Source organism: Haematobia irritans, chromosome 5, assembly GCF_050003625.1.
Source record: "Haematobia irritans isolate KBUSLIRL chromosome 5, ASM5000362v1, whole genome shotgun sequence".
NCBI lineage: Eukaryota > Metazoa > Arthropoda > Insecta > Diptera > Muscidae > Haematobia > Haematobia irritans.
In genome coordinates this window covers 89,552,511-89,570,738 of record NC_134401.1, presented here as the reverse complement: position 1 = coordinate 89,570,738, position 18,228 = coordinate 89,552,511, and the positions used below count along the sequence as shown (strand labels likewise).

Genomic DNA, 18,228 nt, shown 5'->3' with positions numbered 1-18,228 from the left:
ATTCAGTTGAAATTTGGTACGTGGTGTTAATATATGGCCTCAAACAACCATGCAAAAATTGGTCGAAATCGGTCCATAATTATATATAGCCCCCATATAAACCGATCCCCGGATTTGACCTCCGATTCGGTTGAAATTTGGTAAGTGATGTTAGGATATGGTATCCAACAACCATGCTGGAATTCGTTCATATCAGTCCATAATTATATATAGCCCCCATATAAACCGATCACCAGATTTGACCTCCAGTGCCTTTTAGAGAACCATAGTTCATCCGATCTGGTTGAAATTTGGTACGTGGTTGTAGTATATGGTCTCTAATGACCATGCCAAAAGTGGTCCATATCAGTCCATAATCGTATATAGCCCCCATATAAACCGATCCCGAGGTTTGGTTTTGGAGCCTCTTGGAGGAACAAATTTCATCCGAGTCAGTTGAAATTTGGTACATTATACTAGTATATGCACTCTCACAAAAAATCGCTTCTGTAACATATACTCCCAAACATATTTTGCTTCAAGCATATACATTTTTGGGTATTGCCCAAACATTTATATGTTTGATCTCTTCCAATATATAATATGTTTGAAAGCATATTGGTCTAAACAATATATGTTTGGGTAGTCTAAGTTCCAAAACATTTTGTATTTTTGCATCCAAATTCAATAATGTTGTCTTCCAAAAAACAATATGTTATTATGTGAACATATAATATGTTTGGAAGCATTTTGCACCCAAAAATATTATATGCTTAAAAAACATTCTCCCAAACAATATTGTGCTCAAAATTTTATTTATTTATTTATATATTTACAATCATAATGAATTATGAAAATAAACAGGTAATATAGGTGCTAACAACTTAGGTTTTCGACCTGAATGCTCAAAATTTTGTTTCTGCCCAATTGTATATTCCCCCACATCTTTCTCACTTCCACGAGATTTTTTAGTTCTTAGCACCTTTTTCTGTAATACAAACATTGTAGAAGAAATTATTCAATTGTATGATTTTTTTATTTTAATTTTACCTTTTGCCGGACGGGGATTCGAACAGCGGACCACACAGTTTGTAAGGATCAAAGAAGTAGCTGATCAATTGCCCAAGGAAAAATAAAATGTTAATTTTGTAATAACAAGCAACAACCACCAACTTAATTCAATATCGCTCCCTGTTAAATAGCGCTCCAAGCTACTAAACACATATATGTTAATAGGCTATTTCTAAATTAATATATGTTTGCATTCAAGCATATTATATTTACAAACATTTTATGTCCCAAACATAATATGTTCTAACATATTAACATATATGTCCCAAACATGTTATGCTAGTTTATGAACATCATATGCTTGCACTCAAAAATATTGTGTTTAAAAATTTGTGTTCCAAACATATAATGTTTATAGCCAAACATATGAAAAACAGTCTTTTTCAACCGTGTGGCCGTTAACAACCATGCCTAACTTATCGGTCTATAGTTATATATAGCCCTCAAATAAATCGATCTCCAATCACACAAAAATTGGTCCATATCAAGTTCATAATTGTATATAGCCCCCACATAAGCGACCCCCATATTTCAATTCTGGCTCTCTACGTATCGTGCAAAAAGTCCATATCGATGCGTAATTATTTGTAGACTTACCTATACATAACTTTTTTGTCTAATAGATACCACGTATGGTCTAACTCACAATTTAGAAAACGATGTTAAAAAGTTTTAAGATACCACAACCCAAGTAATTCGATTGTGGATGACAGTCTTTCGTAGAAGTTTCAACGCAATCCATGGCAGAGGGTGCATAAGATTCGGCCTGGCCGAACTTACGGCCGTATATACTTGTTTCTTTTAAATTTTGATAAGCCGGCTCGTCGATTTTTTATACCCTACGTCACACTGTGAACAGGAGGAGTCGAGAGCATTATTGTCAAAGACACCTCAAAGTTTGCCCCTGAGTCGATATAGCCATGTCCGTCTCTCTGTGAACTCAGTTTTTGTCCAATCGACTTCAAATTTGGCACAATTATGTATTTTGTATTAGAATAGAACCCTATTGATTGTGGGCGAAATCGCACTTATAACACTTATAAAGTCATGGCCTCTGTTTTTTGGGATGTGCATGGAATAATTTTTATCGATTATCTTGAGAAGGGAAAAACCATCAATAGTGACTATTATATGGCGTTATTGGAGCGTTTGAAGGTCGAAATCGCGGCAAAACGGCCCCATATGAAAAAGAAAAAAGTGTTGTTCCACCAAGACAACGCACCGTGCCACAAGTCATTGAGAACGATGGCAAAAATGCATGAATTGGGCTTCGAATCGCTTCCCCACCCACTGTATTCTCCAGATCTGGTCCCCAGCGACTTTTTCTTGTTCTCAGACCTCAAAAGGATGCTCGCAGGGAAAAAATTTGGCTGCAATGAAGAGATGATCGCCGAAACTGAGGCCTATTTTGAGGCAAAACCGAAGGAGTACTACCAAAATGGTATCAAAAAATTGGAAGGTCGTTATAATCGTTATATCGCTCTTGAAGGGAACTATGTTGAATAAAAAAACGAATTTTGACAAAAAAAAAATGTGTTTTTCTTTGTTAGACCGGGGACTTATCAGCCAAGCTGTTATGTTCCAAGAAGCCAGAGTTTTACTACGGTGTATGTACGTGACAGGGAGTTTGCACAGGGAGTAGAATTAACATTGTGACTATGCATGCCAAATTTGATTGAAACCGGTTCCGAATTAGATATAGCTCCCGTATATATCTCGCCCTATTTACTCACATGACCACAGAGGCCAACATTTCCCGAATTTGCTTCTCGCGGGCATTTGAGTATAAAGGAGAGAAACTACAGAATTTAGATCTCAAGTCATCTGAAAAACTTAATTTCATTTGATTTTATTGGGCTCATAGTCGACTACCGTACTATTTGAATCAATATTATCTTATTGAGGAACATATTTCATCAAATCCACAAGAAATTATATTTGAGTCCATGGGCCAAGTGTTTAAGATTCGAGCCGACCATTCGGTCCTGTCATGGTTAACTTAGGTTACGATAGGTAGAGTGGCAGTCCGTTATTTCAGGTTCACGTAGACTATTCAGTCCATTGTGATACCACAGTGGTGAACTTACTGAATACCATATATACTTGTTTTATAATCCAATGAACTCATCATTATTTACACAATCAGTCCGAAAGGTAGAACATACGATTCGTACAAACACAGCGGCATATACTAGTTCATAGAACTGCAGTGAATGGCAGAATAATTCTTATCCATCCTTCAACTTGGCATAGGCCTACAAATACGGAAGTTCATCCATCCATTGGCCATTATTGGCATTTTTGTTGTCTTGTCCATTTTCTTAGTTGTAGAAGGGTAAGTATTTAAATGTAATTGCATAGCACGGAAATGGGTTGGGCATTTAATCAATAACACCAGCATACAAATTCAACACCTCTTTTATGTCCGAATTATCCTATGGTCTTTCTGCATACAATCCAGAAGAGACGTAGGTGTCTACTCCTGGCAAACTCATACAGGCCGCATGACACACTTTGCGAAGTTCCACTCCACTTCTGGAGAAGTTGTTTAAATTCTAAAGAACACACGAGGTCGTCAGCATAACAATTTTTGGTGCAATAAGACCATGGTTATATTATAAATTAATGTATGAATTTTATTATTATAAAAATTTTAAATAAATAGTGTAAAACCTGTGCGTCTAACAGTGATGATTTCGAAAACAATGCTTACTTGTGCAATTAAAAACAAGAAATATGCAAATGAACCAATTAAGCAACACCTGGGTTAACTTGTACAGTGGTCATTTTATAATAGTGGTTAGCTGGTCACGTGCTGAGAGGAAGCAACATGGTACAATTACTTTCCGGAAAAGAATAAAACACAAGCACTTTCCTACTGTGAGTATTTAGGCTTATCAAGAAAAATCACAAGGAAAATATGTGAAATTTCGCGGAAAGAAAATTTTTCATGACCTATGGGATTCTTTGTAGTCATACAAAAGTTGAAAATCTAATCGATTTTTCCAAATCATTTCACAGCTAAATATCTGTTTAACCAACCAGATATTTTTTGAACAGATTGGTTCTACAATAGAATATAAATGCACATATGTAACATAATAGGTTTTATTAGTTATCATTTTTGGTCGACTTTTTGCTAGAACAATAAATTCATGTTTTTTCAAGACCTCGAGCTTGAAAACCATGAATTTATTATTGTAATAGTTTTTTTTTTATCACCAAAACCACATAGAGGTCAGGGTATAATAACTTTGATTTGCCAAAAAAAAGTGTTTACCAGAAATATTGATATTAGACCCCATAAAATATATACCGATAGACTCAGAATTACCTCCTGAGTCGATCTAGCCATTGGTGCCCGTCCGTCTGACTGTCCATGTATTTGTTGTTCGCAGGATTCCGGTCGCAATTATTAACCGATTTTAATGAAATGTGGCACAGAGTGTTTATTGGCACAAAGACGAACGGTATTGAATTTGCACAAAAAAAAATTGTTGTTCTGATTCAATCACGGAATTAATTGATCCAATTAATTTTTTAATTGATATGTCTTCAATCACGAAAATGATAACATAGTATCAATCATAGTTTTAATTGGAAATTTAAAAAATACTTGATTAAAAAAATTAATTGATTTTATTAGCAATTTTCAATTAATTTTTAATTGATTCAATTAAAAATTTAATTTATGTTGAATGCAAAACTCAATTAATTTTTTCCATTAAAAACGTAACTATTTTCAATTACTTTCTTAACGGACTTAGTGTTTTTAGTTTGATTAAAAATGGATAGTTTGATATAAATTTTTAGTTAAAAATCACTTTTTTTAAGTGACTTAGTCTTCCGAGTTTGATTTTTTAATCAAACTCGGAATAATTTTATCAATTAATTTTTTAATTAAAAATTTTAAAATGTTTAATCATTGACATAATTAGCTTAATGCTTCTATCTTGATTAAAATGTTAATTGCTGAATCAATTAATTTATTAATCGAAAAAAAAATTCAACTTCAATCAATTTTTTAATTGGAAATATTTTGGTGATATTTTTTCTGTGTGGAAATAATCGGATCAAATTTATATATAGCTCCCCTATATGGTATATGTGTCGCCCGATTTTGATAAATGGTTCCACATTGCGCTTGTTTACTAACCGATCGTCGTCAAATTTGGCACAAGATAATTTAATTAACCATCCCTTAAGTGTAAATTGGTTCAGATTTAGATATAGCTCCCATATATATGTATTGCCCGATTTTCCCAAATTGCCCAATTGACACAAATGCGGCTATATTTAGCCACACTAATTGAGTGATTTGGACTCAATATTTCAATTATACCCCACAAATACTTATGTTTACTAATTCAATAGGGGTGGTTTAGGGTATGATATAGTCGGCCTCGCCCGACTTTCTACTTTACCTACTTGTTTCTTAATTGATTTGAACCCAAATCTCTCACATTTATCATTTCTAGTTGCTTCGAATCTTATATCCGTTTTGTTTTTTTCTTTTTTTGTATAAAATATTACCATTCTTCATTGCCATATTGCATCTGATTGCATTTTCAATCAATTACAATGCATAAGTAAAAATGTGCATTTATATATCCATTTAGCAATTGGCGGATAATTCGTAATATTTGCCATTAAAATAAAATTACTTAACACTTTTGGGTTACTTTCGTTTTTAATTTTGAAATTGGGTATTTCGTCATGAGCGCCTTATCACGTCATACATGCAAGTAACCTCGTTGTGTATTCTCTTGAAGTGTAAATGATTGTTAAATTTCATATATACGTATCTCGTTTAGATGAATCTTTATGATTCATGGAATCCATGAAGATAAAATCAAGAAAATCATCAGTATCACGCTCATTATAATCTGTCCCATTTTTATCTCAACGAATCCAAAAATAAATTTCTTGTCATTGGAGAATCATCAAACATTCATCCTATGCACACCATTTGCAATACTTTTTCATAACTGTCGCGAAATCAATGAATGAAAGGCATACTTAGTAATATAAATTGCTACTTCATTGGTCCTATGTTATGTATTAAGGATTGTTTTGTTGATCTTTTGGAAACAATTCCTTAAATTAAAAGTGTTCCAATACTGTAATAGAATGTATATATGTATATTGCTTATAACTTATCATATTTGGTATTAATATCTTTTGCTTTCACATAACCCCTTTCAGATGATAATCAAAAGTGCATAACACTTTTTTGTACATAATAGAACTGAAAAATATATAGACTTAATAGTAATGTTAATGTACCTTACTTTGTAGTAAAAAACTTGTTTACTATATTTGTAATTTTAAGTACACTTGTATAAAAAATGGTTTTACAAAATGAACCCTATTTTTTTTTTAAATGAGGATCAGCACATTTGGTCCCTGTTTCATTTGGGTCTCATTTTCCTTGGGTCTATTTTCATACCGCCTTAATTTACATTTTACTATGATGAGCCAAAACATTTTTCTACTATTATGAAATCATGTCGTGGGGGCCAGTATGATTCCTACATTCGATTGAATTCTACCAAAAATAGTAGATTCTTTACTATTTGGTAGATTGGCAGAATTCTTGATGTTTTGGTAGATTTTTAAAAATATTCCTCTTCAACTAAGAGATACTTCATAAATTTCCTATAGAAATAAAATTTTGACAAAATTTTCTATAGAAATAAAATTTTGACAACATTTTTGTATAGAAATAAAATTTTGACAAAACTTTTGTATAGAAATAAAATTTTGATAAAATTTTCTATAGAAATAAAATTTTCACAAAATTTTCTATAGAAATAAAATTTTTACAAAATTTTCTATAGAAATAAAATTTTGACTAATTTTCTATAGAAACACAATTTTGACATAATTTTCTATAGAAATAAAATTTTTACAAAATTTTCTATAGAAATAAAATTTTGACTAATTTTCTATAGAAATAAAATGTTGACATAATTTTCTATAGAAATAAAATTTTGACACAATTTTCTATAGAAATAAAATTTTGACAAAATTTTCTATAGAAATAAAATTTTGACAAAATTTTCTATAGAAATAAAATTTTGACAAAATTTTCTATAGAAATAAAATTTTGACACAATTTTCTATAGAAATAAAATTTTGAAAAAATTTTCTATAGAAATAAAATTTTGACAAAATTTTTGCATAGAAATAAAATTTTGACAATATTTTCTATAGAAATAAAATGTTCACAAAATTTTCTATAGAAATAAAATTTTGACAAAATTTTTGTATAGAAATAACATTTTGACAAAAATTTCTATAGAAATAAAACTTTCACAAAGTTTTCTATAGAAATAAAATTTTGACAAAATTTTCTTTAGAAATAAAATTTTGACATAATTTTCTATAGAAATAAAATTTTGACAAAATTTTCTATAGAAATTAAATTTTGACAAAATTTTTGTATAGAAATAAAATTTTGAAAAAATTTTTGTATAGAAATAAAATTTTGAAAAAAAAATTTGTATAGAAATAAAATTTTGACAAAATTTTCTATAGAAATAAAATTTTGAAAAAATTTTTGTATAGAAATAAAATTTTGACAAAATTTTCTATAGAAATAAAATTTTGACTAAATTTTGTAAAGAAATAAAATTTTGACAAAATTTTCTATAGAAATAAAATTTTGACACAATTTTCTATAGAAATAAAATAAAATAATAAAATAAATAAAATGTTGATAAAATTTATATAGAAATAAAAACTTTAAATTTTTTTGTTTGGTAGTTTTTTTGGTAAAATTTCTCCAATTTTTTGGTAGATTATTTATGGCTTGAGTGGCAATCGTGAACCCATACCCACTCATTCAACCATAAATCGCATAAATATAGGCATAATCAAGATGGTTCGTATCCGTTTGTTTCTAATAACGCTTTTGTATTGATCGATCACACAATTTTATTTCTTGAGTGCAAGTAAATTAAATATTTCTTGCGGTATATAATGAGATGTTCAATCCGATCTTATAATGAAAATACCAATTTTCATTCCAGCCTTTAATTCCATTGTGACACCATAAAACCTAATTTGTATTACTTAAGTCATTTTGCTATCTAACTGATATATTATGATGTATTTTCTCATTCAGTTGTTTGGTTTTCTGTTCGTTTTGTTAGTATGCAAGTAGTCGACGTTTTTGTCCCGTACAGCACTACCCCCTTTCACACATCCCATCCGAATCCCAATCAGTTTTAGCGGATTCATTTCATTCCATTTTAGCGGGAGTTCATACAACATAGCAGCCTTTGGTTGGATCTGTATATGAGCTGTATAGGCCGAGACCAAACACTGTGTCTCTGATGGCATTAGTCAGTTACGTTTGGCACGCGAATGAATACGAACGACTCGGGGGATTATTGTTCTTAAAACAAAAATAACATTTTTTTCTTTCGATTTGTATGTAAAATTGTTTTTCTTAAAAACAAAAAATATATAAATAAAATAATTTAAAAAAGAAAACTCCCTAGAAATATTTAATATAGCAATTGTTTGTGTAATACCCAATTTTCGTTAAAAGAATACCATAACATTGCGGCATATATAATGTGAAAATGTTCAAATGATTGTTGTTGGTCAGCTGTACGGTTAACAATGTTGTTTCGATATTGTAATGAAAATGAAAGAAGTGAGAAGAAAGAAGTGAAAAATTAGAAAAAATAAGAATTTTTTTGTTTCATTCATGCATAAAAATAAATGCAAAGATTCTGTTCTCTGATGCTTTCCATTTATGAAAATGGAAAATTTTGCATTTGCGATTTATTTTGGAATACAATTTGATGCATATATATTTTATAATTATTTCTGAATAATTTAATTATTACACAAAAAAGGCAAAACCAGTTTAATATTTCACTGTTTGTGCAATTACAATAATACAACCGCATTTCTTTAGGTCTGGTTACAACAATAGATAGTTCGATATAACTATTTAGGAATTCATCACGTCCCATTATTAATTTGGGATAGCAAAAAATATATATTTATACACTGACAAAAAAATATTGCCATGAGACCTAAAATTTCTTGTCCTTGAAATACGAATGCGTGATTTGCTTAGCATCGAATACACATTTCTTTCATTTCCAAATGTCGATAAACTTTTCAAATTTTTCAACCTTTTGTACAAAGCAAAAAAGCGTTCAAAAATAGCAGATTTTTTTTAAAAACTTTATTTTAAAGACTTTATTTTATTTCAAACATAGCTTTCACACAAAAAAAAATAATACCTTCCTCCCAAACGAAATTTACGAAAACAAATATCGTTTACCATTTGCTTTTCGCTGTAAAGAAGTTTGTTTGGAAAAAATATATAGACTTTTTATATAAACGTTGGCTCTTTTACAGGATGTGAAAAAAATTTAACAGATTTTTTTCTGAATTTTCTGGTTTATTGTAACGCTCATATATTTCTCATTTTCACTTGGTTTATTTACTTCTCAGCACTTTTTTCCGTAATACAAACAATGTAGAATAAATTATTCGATTTTAGAATTTTTTCAAATTGTACCTTTGTCCAGGCTGAGCATACAGTCGCTGGCCATACAGTTTGTAATCCAACTGGGCCATCAACAGACAATTATCGCTATATCCATCAACGCACAAGCAACCCATATAGTCAAGCAGTTCTATTTATACAAAACCCAAGTTTAAGATCTTTATTTAAAAGAAACGACCCACTTTAGTCAGCCCCTTTTTTACAAACCATGTACCCAATACTACTTTTGGAAACGGAAGTAATGTAATTTTACTTATATTTCAAAAATGTTCGAAAGACATTGAAAGGGTGTTCGGCAATTTTTTTTTTTGATGATAAAGGTTTGAACTTTTTCTAGGGACTGATATTGATTTCCAGTCGAATATGCAACTTTTATAAATTGGTGCAAATTGTCTCTAACGAACCTACCACAGGACTGGTACCAGTGATCAGTTTGTCGAAGTTTTAAAAATATCATATAATTTATTGGTTTCTACACTCACTTGACCTAGTCAAATTTTCTTTCATGTTAAGATACCCAATTTTAAGTCGACTTCATTATAAAGTTTATCGACTTTTGGACAAGGAAAAAAAAACGTTATGTCAGAGAAATGTGTCTTCTACGCTAAGCAAAATTCGCATTCGTGAAATTTATGACCTCACGACAATATTTTTTTCGGTGTGAAGTATAAATTTACCCCGTCAATGAAAAATCCACATTAAGTTGTCCGGTTCCTTCCATATACTTCCAGAACTGGTCCATTCATACCAAGGACTAATCCTGGGATTGATCTATTTCCAATTTAAAAATCCAAATTATCATAGACGCTTCAAAGAATAAACGTTTTTATACCCTGCACCACACTGTGGAACAGGGTATTATAAGTTAGTGCATATGTTTGTAACACCCAGAATGAGACGAGATAGACAAATGGTGTCTTTGGCAATAATGCTCAGGGTGGGTCCCTGAGTCGATATAACCATGTCCGTCTGTCTGTGAACACATTTTTGTGATCAAAGTCTAGGTCGCAATTTAAGTCCAATCGCCTTCAAATTTGGCACATGTTCCTAATTTGGGTCAGAATAGAAACCTATTGATTTTGGAAGAAATCGGTTCAGATTTAGATATAGCTACCATATATATCTTTCGCCCGATATGCACTAATATGGACCCAGCAGCCAGAGTTTTATACCGATTTGCTTGAATATATGGCCCCAGAAGCCAGATTTTTGGCCGAATTTGGTTGAAATTTTGCACTAGGAGTACAATTAGTAGTATAGTCAAGTGTGCAAAATTTGATTGAAATCGGTTCAGATTTAGATATAGCTCCCATATATATGTTTTTCTGAATTCGACAAAAATGGTCAAAATGCCAACATTTTCTTTGTTAAATCGCCACTGCTTAGTCGAAAAGTTGTAAAAATGACTCAAATTTTCCTAAACTTCTAATACATATATATCGAGCGATAAATCATAAAAAAACTTTTGCGAAGTTTCCTTAAAATTGCTTCAGATTTAAATGTTTCCCATATTTTTATACCCTCCATCATAGGATGGGGGTATATTAACTTTGTCATTCCGTTTGTAACACATCGAAATATTGCTATAAGACCCCATAAAGTATATATATTCTGGGTCGTGGTGAAATTCTGAGTCGATCTAAGCATGTCCGTCCGTCCGTCTGTTGAAATCACGCTAACTTCCGAACGAAACAAGCTATCGACTTGAAACTTGGCACAAGTAGTTGTTATCGATGTAGGTCGGATGGTATTGAAAATGGGCCATATCCGTCCACTTTTACGTATAGCCCCCATATAAAGGGACCCTCAGATTTGGCTTGTGGAGCCTCTAACAGAAGCATATTTCATCCGATCCGGCTGAAATGTGGTATATGGTGTTGGTATATGGTCTCTAACAACCATGCAAAAATTGGTCCACATCGGTCCATAATTATATATAGCCCCCATATAAACCGATCCCCAGATTTGGCTTGCGGAGCCTAAAAGAGAAGCAAATTTCATCCGATCCGCCTGAAATTTGGTACATGATATTGGTATATGGTCTCTAACAACCATGCAAAAATTGGTCCACATCGGTCCATAATTATATATAGCCCCCATATAAACCGATCCCCAGATTTGGCTTGCGAAGTCTCCAAGAGAAGAAAATTTCATCCGATCCGGCTGAAATTTGGTACATGATGTTGGTATATGGTCTCTAACAACCATGCAAAAATTGGTCCATATCGGTCCTTAATTATATATAGCCCCCATATAAACCGATCCCCAGATTTGGCTTGTGGAGCCTCTAAGAGAAGCATATTTCATCCGATCCGGCTGAAATTTGGTACATGGTGTTGGTATATGGTCTCTAACAATCATGCAAAAATTGGTCCACATCGGTCCATAATTATATATAGCCCCCATATAAACCGATCCCCAGATTTGGCTTGTGGAGCCTCAAAGAGAAGCAAATTTCATCCGATCCGGCTGAAATTTGGTACATGATGTTGGTCTCTAACAACCATGAGAAAATTGGTCCACATCGGTCCATAATTATATATAGACCCCATATAAACCGATCTCCAGATTTGGCTTGCGAAGCCTCAAAGAGAAGCAAATTGCATCCGATCCGGCTGAAATTTGGTACATGGTATTGGTATATGGTCTTTAACAACCGTGCAAAAATTGGTCCACATCGGTCCATAATTATATATAGCGCCCATATAAACCGATCCCCAGATTTGGGTTGCGGAGCCTCAAAGAGAAGCAAATTCCATCCGATCCGCCTGAAATTTGGTACATGATATTGGTATATGGTCTCTAACAACCATGCAAAAATTGGTCTACATCGGTTCATAATTATATATAGCCCCCATATAAACCGATCCCCAGATTTGACTTGCGAAGTCTTCAAGAGAAGCAAATTTCATCCAATCCGGTTGTAATTTGGAACATGGTGTTAGTATATGATATTTAACAACCGTGCCAGAATTGGTCCATATCAGTCCATAATTATATATAGCCCCCATATAAAACGTTCTCCAGATTTGACCTCCGGAGCCTCTTGGAGGAGCAAAATTCATCCGATCCGGTTCAAATACGGAACATGGTGTTAGTATATGGTCGCTAACAACCATACCAAAATTGGTCCAATCACACAAAAATTGGTCCATATCGGTTCATAATCATGGTTGCCACTAGAGCCAAAAATAATCTACCAAAATTTTATTTATATAGAAAATTTTGTCAAAATTTTATTTCTATAGAAAATTTTGTCAAAATTTTATTTCTAGAGAAAATATTGTTAAAACTTTATTCGGTTCATAACAAAATGTTCATAATTGTCAAAATTTTATTTCTATTGAAAATTTTGTCAAAATTTTATTTCTATAGAAAATTTTGTTCAAATTTTATTCGGTTCATAATCGTGGTTGCCACTCGAGCCAAAAATAATCTACCAAGATTTTATTTCTATAGAATATTTTGTCAAAAGTTTATTTCTATAGAAAATTTTGTTAAAATTTTATTTCTGTAGAAATTTTTGTCAAAATTTTTTATTCTATTTGTCAAAATTTTATATTTTTATTTCTATAGAAAATTTTGTGAAAATTTTATTTCTATAGAAAATTTTGTTAAAATTTTATTTCTGTAGAAAATTTTGTCAACATTTTATGTCTACCTTGTCAAACTGAATTATATACGTATTGGATCGATCTTTTTTGATTTAATATATACCACGTATGGACTTACATACAATTTAGAAGATGGTGTTAGGAGGTTTTAAGATACCTTGCCATCGGCAACCGCAACTTAGGTAATTCGATTGTGGATGGCAGTGTTTAGAAGAAGTTTCTAAGCAATCCATGATGGAGGGTACATAAGCTTCGGCCTGGCCGAACTTACGGCCGTATATACATGCACCCACCCTAGTGCAACTTAAATTTTGAGTCTATAGATTTTGTAAAAGTCTATCAAATTCTGTCCAAATCGAGTGATATTTAAATGTATGTATTTGGGACAAACCTTTATATATAGCACCCAACACATTTGACGGATGTGATATGGTATCGAAAATTTTGATCTCCAAAGTGGTGCAGGGTATACTATAGTCGGCCCCGCCCGACTTTACACTTTCCTTACTTGTTTTAATTAAAAACATGAAGTCACAAATGCAGAATCCTCAAAATAAATCTCAGACAGTCCCAGCAAAAAAATTTGGAAGTTCTTCCAAAGCACTTCCAGAAGACGCACTCCCAATGATGTTCTTTATTTCAACTACCCAGCAAGTTCTTTTAATTCATTTTTTTATAACTTGGTTTTTTTCACACTTTTAATGGGTAATTTTAACTTTTTTTGTTTCAAATAGGTTAAAAACAGAGTAAGAATTCATAAAATGGTACAAACCATTTAAATTTTGTCGAAAAAAATGTTAATCCAATTTGAAAAAATTTTGCATTTTTGAAAATATTTGAGGTCAAACGTTTCCGACAACCGTTAGAATCCATTAAAAATTATAAAAACTATTTATTTGACAAAATATCATAGAATTTTTTAATTTACATCCAAAACATTGAATTCGGATCACACCTAAAGAAGTGATGTCAATTCAGTGCAACGGCTGTTGAAATGGAGGACTTCCGTCCTATGACAAGTCCATGTTGAATTCATCGCTTCTGCGTGAATTTCGCACCACTTTCGGCGACGCTTTTTTTGCTTGTATATTGAACGTTTTTTATCTTTAAGCCAATCAATCAAATCAAAAATATTTTTGTTTATATTAAAGAAAATTAACCTTACTTCAAGGGCACGCGTAAATTTAGTGCCCGGTTGTGTAAATTCACTGTTCTCAAAATAGGGGGCTTCGTCTTACATCAGGACAAAGCTAGACCCACACACATCGTTGATTTCTCGGCAGAAACTAGGAGAGCTTGAATAGAAGTTTTAATGTATCCACCCTATAGCCCTGTCATTGCACTGTGTTGGACTACCATTTTTTTCGCTGTCATGTAATTAGGGGCGATTACTTCAACCAAGTCAGATATTGAACGACTTCCTTGCCAACATAACTCAGAAGACAATACCAATTAAAATTTTTTATCAATTTTATTTTATTTTACGATTATATGTCTGGTCCTTGAGCAAAAAAATGACGCATTTCTTATGAACTCCTTTCACAGAAATTAAACAGACAGACCAAGTCCATACAAATGATAAAGTACAAATATGGCTTGCTTCTTCCTTTATATGAAATTGAAATCTTCTCTATTTTTATTCACAAAATGTAGTCGATCCAGTGCTGAATGCAAAATATAAACCATGATGCATACATGTCGTCTTTTCGTCTTTTTATAAAATCCACATTTTAATTGCCATAAATTCTGTTTATTGAAATGCACAAAAACAACAAGGAAAAAGGCAAACATTTAAAGAATAATACAACAATTATGGTCTGTATGCTAAACCACACCTCCTGAAATAAAACCATTTAAAATTGGCAAGAAAATAGTGGCTATAAAATTTATATTCTCATATCAATTGTTTGCATATTCTCTTAAGGAAATTCTTATATAAATATTTACACATAATATTATTGATTGACGGTGCGTGAAGAATTTTTAATAAGATCATCTACTGATCGCTCATAACTATGGGGTTCGTATGTCTGTCTGTCTGTCTGTCAGAAGCATGCCAACATATTTTGGCGTCACACGATTTATTTAATATAAATACAACGAAAAAAAAGTTTTATCAGATACAAAGATTTCGTTTCTATTTTAAGGATTTTGACGTTGGTAAATGGTTTTTGAATGATATAATGATTCATCGTTAGATTATATCTACACTGAAAAAGTATTAACCTAATATAAAATATTATTCAACCTAAATTTTAGTATACGCAATTTACACAGTATTAAGGACAATTTTCTTTAAAATAAAGCATTTTTACTCAAATAGAAGTTAAAAATCATGGCTTTTTAATTGTTTTCTCTAAATTTAGGACATGAATCTTTGAAATTTGAGTCCCACCTCTAAAATTGTATGTTTTTGAGGTAAAGCAAATTTCTCTTAAAGTATAGAAAAACATTTTCGATTTACGGCCATTATCATGTAGCTCCGTTAGACTTTAACTGCCTGTTAACAGAAATTAAATTGCAAATATCTTCTTTCCCGTTAACTTTAACTGAAACATTTCAACAGTTAAGTTCCTAACTGGCATATGGAATATATAGGGAAAATGACAGATATGTTTATAGAGCGGTTTAAAAGTTCGTTAGCTAACGTAGCACTAACGGAGCTTCATGAAAATGGGGGTTAAAGAAACAATATTGAATTTTTGGACTAAATAGAAAAAAGCTTAAAAATAGGCCAATAATTATTTTGAGGGGATTTTGCATCTGGTTGGTTTAAAGTATTTTTGTTTTTGAAATAAAGAAAACATTTTTTGCTTTGAAGTATCTGTTATAATTTGTATTTTTAGACTGACATTTATTTGTACATCAATACCTTGGTGTATATATCGCAAAAAGAGAACGAAAACTCTTTAAATAAGATCTGTGGGTAGGTTATCCGCTCTCAAACAAAATTTTCGACAATGGGATTTGGCTTTAATCTTTAACGATTTTTCTTTATCTTCTCTCAGTAAGGCTGGTGATATGTCTGAAGATTTCATGAAAGTTTTTAAACTTTTCCTTTCAAAACATTTGTTTTTTATCAAATTTACTGGTTGCATTTCTGAATTTATCAAAGTTTCTTCAAGCTATTTTTTTCATCGAAACGGCGTTCGGTTCCTTGACATAGAGAAAAATATAGAAACACCTGCGGTACCCGAATGGACTGACTAGTCTAAGTAAGCCTAAAATGACGGGCAGCCCAACATCTAACTAAACCGAACTTAGCAAAGGTTGAGATAATAAAACGCTTCTCCTACCAAAGGGAATGACCTCCATTGAATCTCAAGATAGAGAACATTGATGGAAATTGGCGAATTCAAGATATCCATTTTCTAGATCGATACTAGTTCTAAGATTATGCAACTTAAATTTTAGGACTCGAAATTTACGCAATGCTATGGACAAAATTCTTTAAAATAATTTAAAAATAATTTCTTTAAATTTAATTAAAATAAATTTTATACTCCTTGCATCAAAATTTTTTTCATTAAATTTAGAACACAAATCTTGAAATTTTGCGTCCCTCTGTTGAAGTTGTAGATCTTTGAAGTCAGGCAAATGTTCCTTAAAATAAAGAAAAACATTTTTAATTTAAAGAAATCGTCTTTAACTCAACTGACATATTGAATTTTTAAATTTATGATAAAAACGCTTCAAATATAGGCTAAGACTTATTTTAAGGATTTGCATCTTTGGTTTAAAGTTTTTTTTAGCATTAAGAAAACAGACATAATTTGGATTTTGAAACTGGAATTTGTTTGTACATGAATACCTTTAATAATATATCGCAAACAGAGTATACAAATTCGATAAATGAGATCTGTATCCAATTTTAATTTTATTGATCCTAGATTTAAAGCCAGGGAAGTCCCATAAAAAATGTCTTTATTTTAAAGAAGCCGCATCTTTGGCTCGGAATCGATACCAAAATCCTCAAAAAGGAAGGTCAAAATCTTTGGATCCAAGTAAACTTTTTGTTGAGTGTATGTGGAAAACGCAATTTACACAATATTAAGTACAAATTTATTTCAAATAGAGAAACTTTAAAAGAAATTTTATAAATTGATTGATTTAAACATTTCCTTTTTAAATTTAGGACGCAAATCTTTGAAATTCGCGCCGTACTGGTCGCTTGTCTTTGAATTAAGGTAAATTTTCCTTAAAGTAAAGAAAAAATTTTTGATTTAAAGACGAAATATTTAAATTAACGACATTGAATCCTTGGATTAAAAATAAAAAGAGCTTTAACTATAGGTTAAGACTTATTTTGAGGATTTTGAATCTCTGGTTTAATGTTTTTGTTTTTTTTTTTTTTAACTAAGAAAAACTTTTTTACTTTGAAGTAAAGGGTGATTCTTTTGAGGTTAGGATTTTCATGCATTAGTATTTGACAGATCACGTGGGATTTCAGACATGGTGTCAAAGAGAAAGATGCTCAGTATGCTTTGACATTTCATCATGAATAGACGAACGATCTGCCACAACGTCGAATTTTCAGTGAATGGGCCCTAGAAAAGTTGGCAGAAAATCCGCTTTTTTATCGACAAATTTTGTTCAGCGATGAGGCTCATTTCTGGTTGAATGGCTACGTAAATAAGCAAAATTGCCGCATTTGGAGTGAAGAGCAACCAGAAGCCGTTCAAGAACTGCCCATGCATCCCGAAAAATGCACTGTTTGGTGTGGTTTGTACGCTGGTGGAATCATTGGACCGTATTTTTTCAAAGATGCTGTTGGACGCAACGTTACGGTGAATGGCGATCGCTATCGTTCGATGCTAACAAACTTTTTGTTGGCAAAAATGGAAGAACTGAACTTGGTTGACATGTGGTTTCAACAAGATGGCGCTACATGCCACACAGCTCGCGATTCTATGGCCATTTTGAGGGAAAACTTCGGAGAACAATTCATCTCAAGAAATGGACCGGTAAGTTGGCCACCAAGATCATGCGATTTGACGCCTTTAGACTATTTTTTGTGGGGCTACGTCA

At 31.9% G+C, this 18,228-nt stretch overlaps 1 protein-coding gene across 4 annotated transcripts in view; it reads left to right on the top strand.

The window, feature by feature from the left end:
- LOC142238239 (ubiquitin-conjugating enzyme E2 W) overlaps positions 1 to 18,228 on the top strand; it is a 68,898-nt gene that overhangs the window by 7,917 nt on the left and 42,753 nt on the right. The window contains exon 1 of one of the 4 annotated variants that reach the window (XM_075309830.1): positions 8,364 to 8,487. The exons of 1 other annotated variant lie outside the window; for it this stretch is intronic. The gene's annotated coding sequence lies outside the window, so the exon portion shown is untranslated. Of the gene's footprint in view, positions 1 to 8,363; positions 8,488 to 18,228 lie in introns of those variants that run through there. 2 more of the 4 variants (XM_075309834.1, XM_075309832.1) reach the window with 2 other exon arrangements.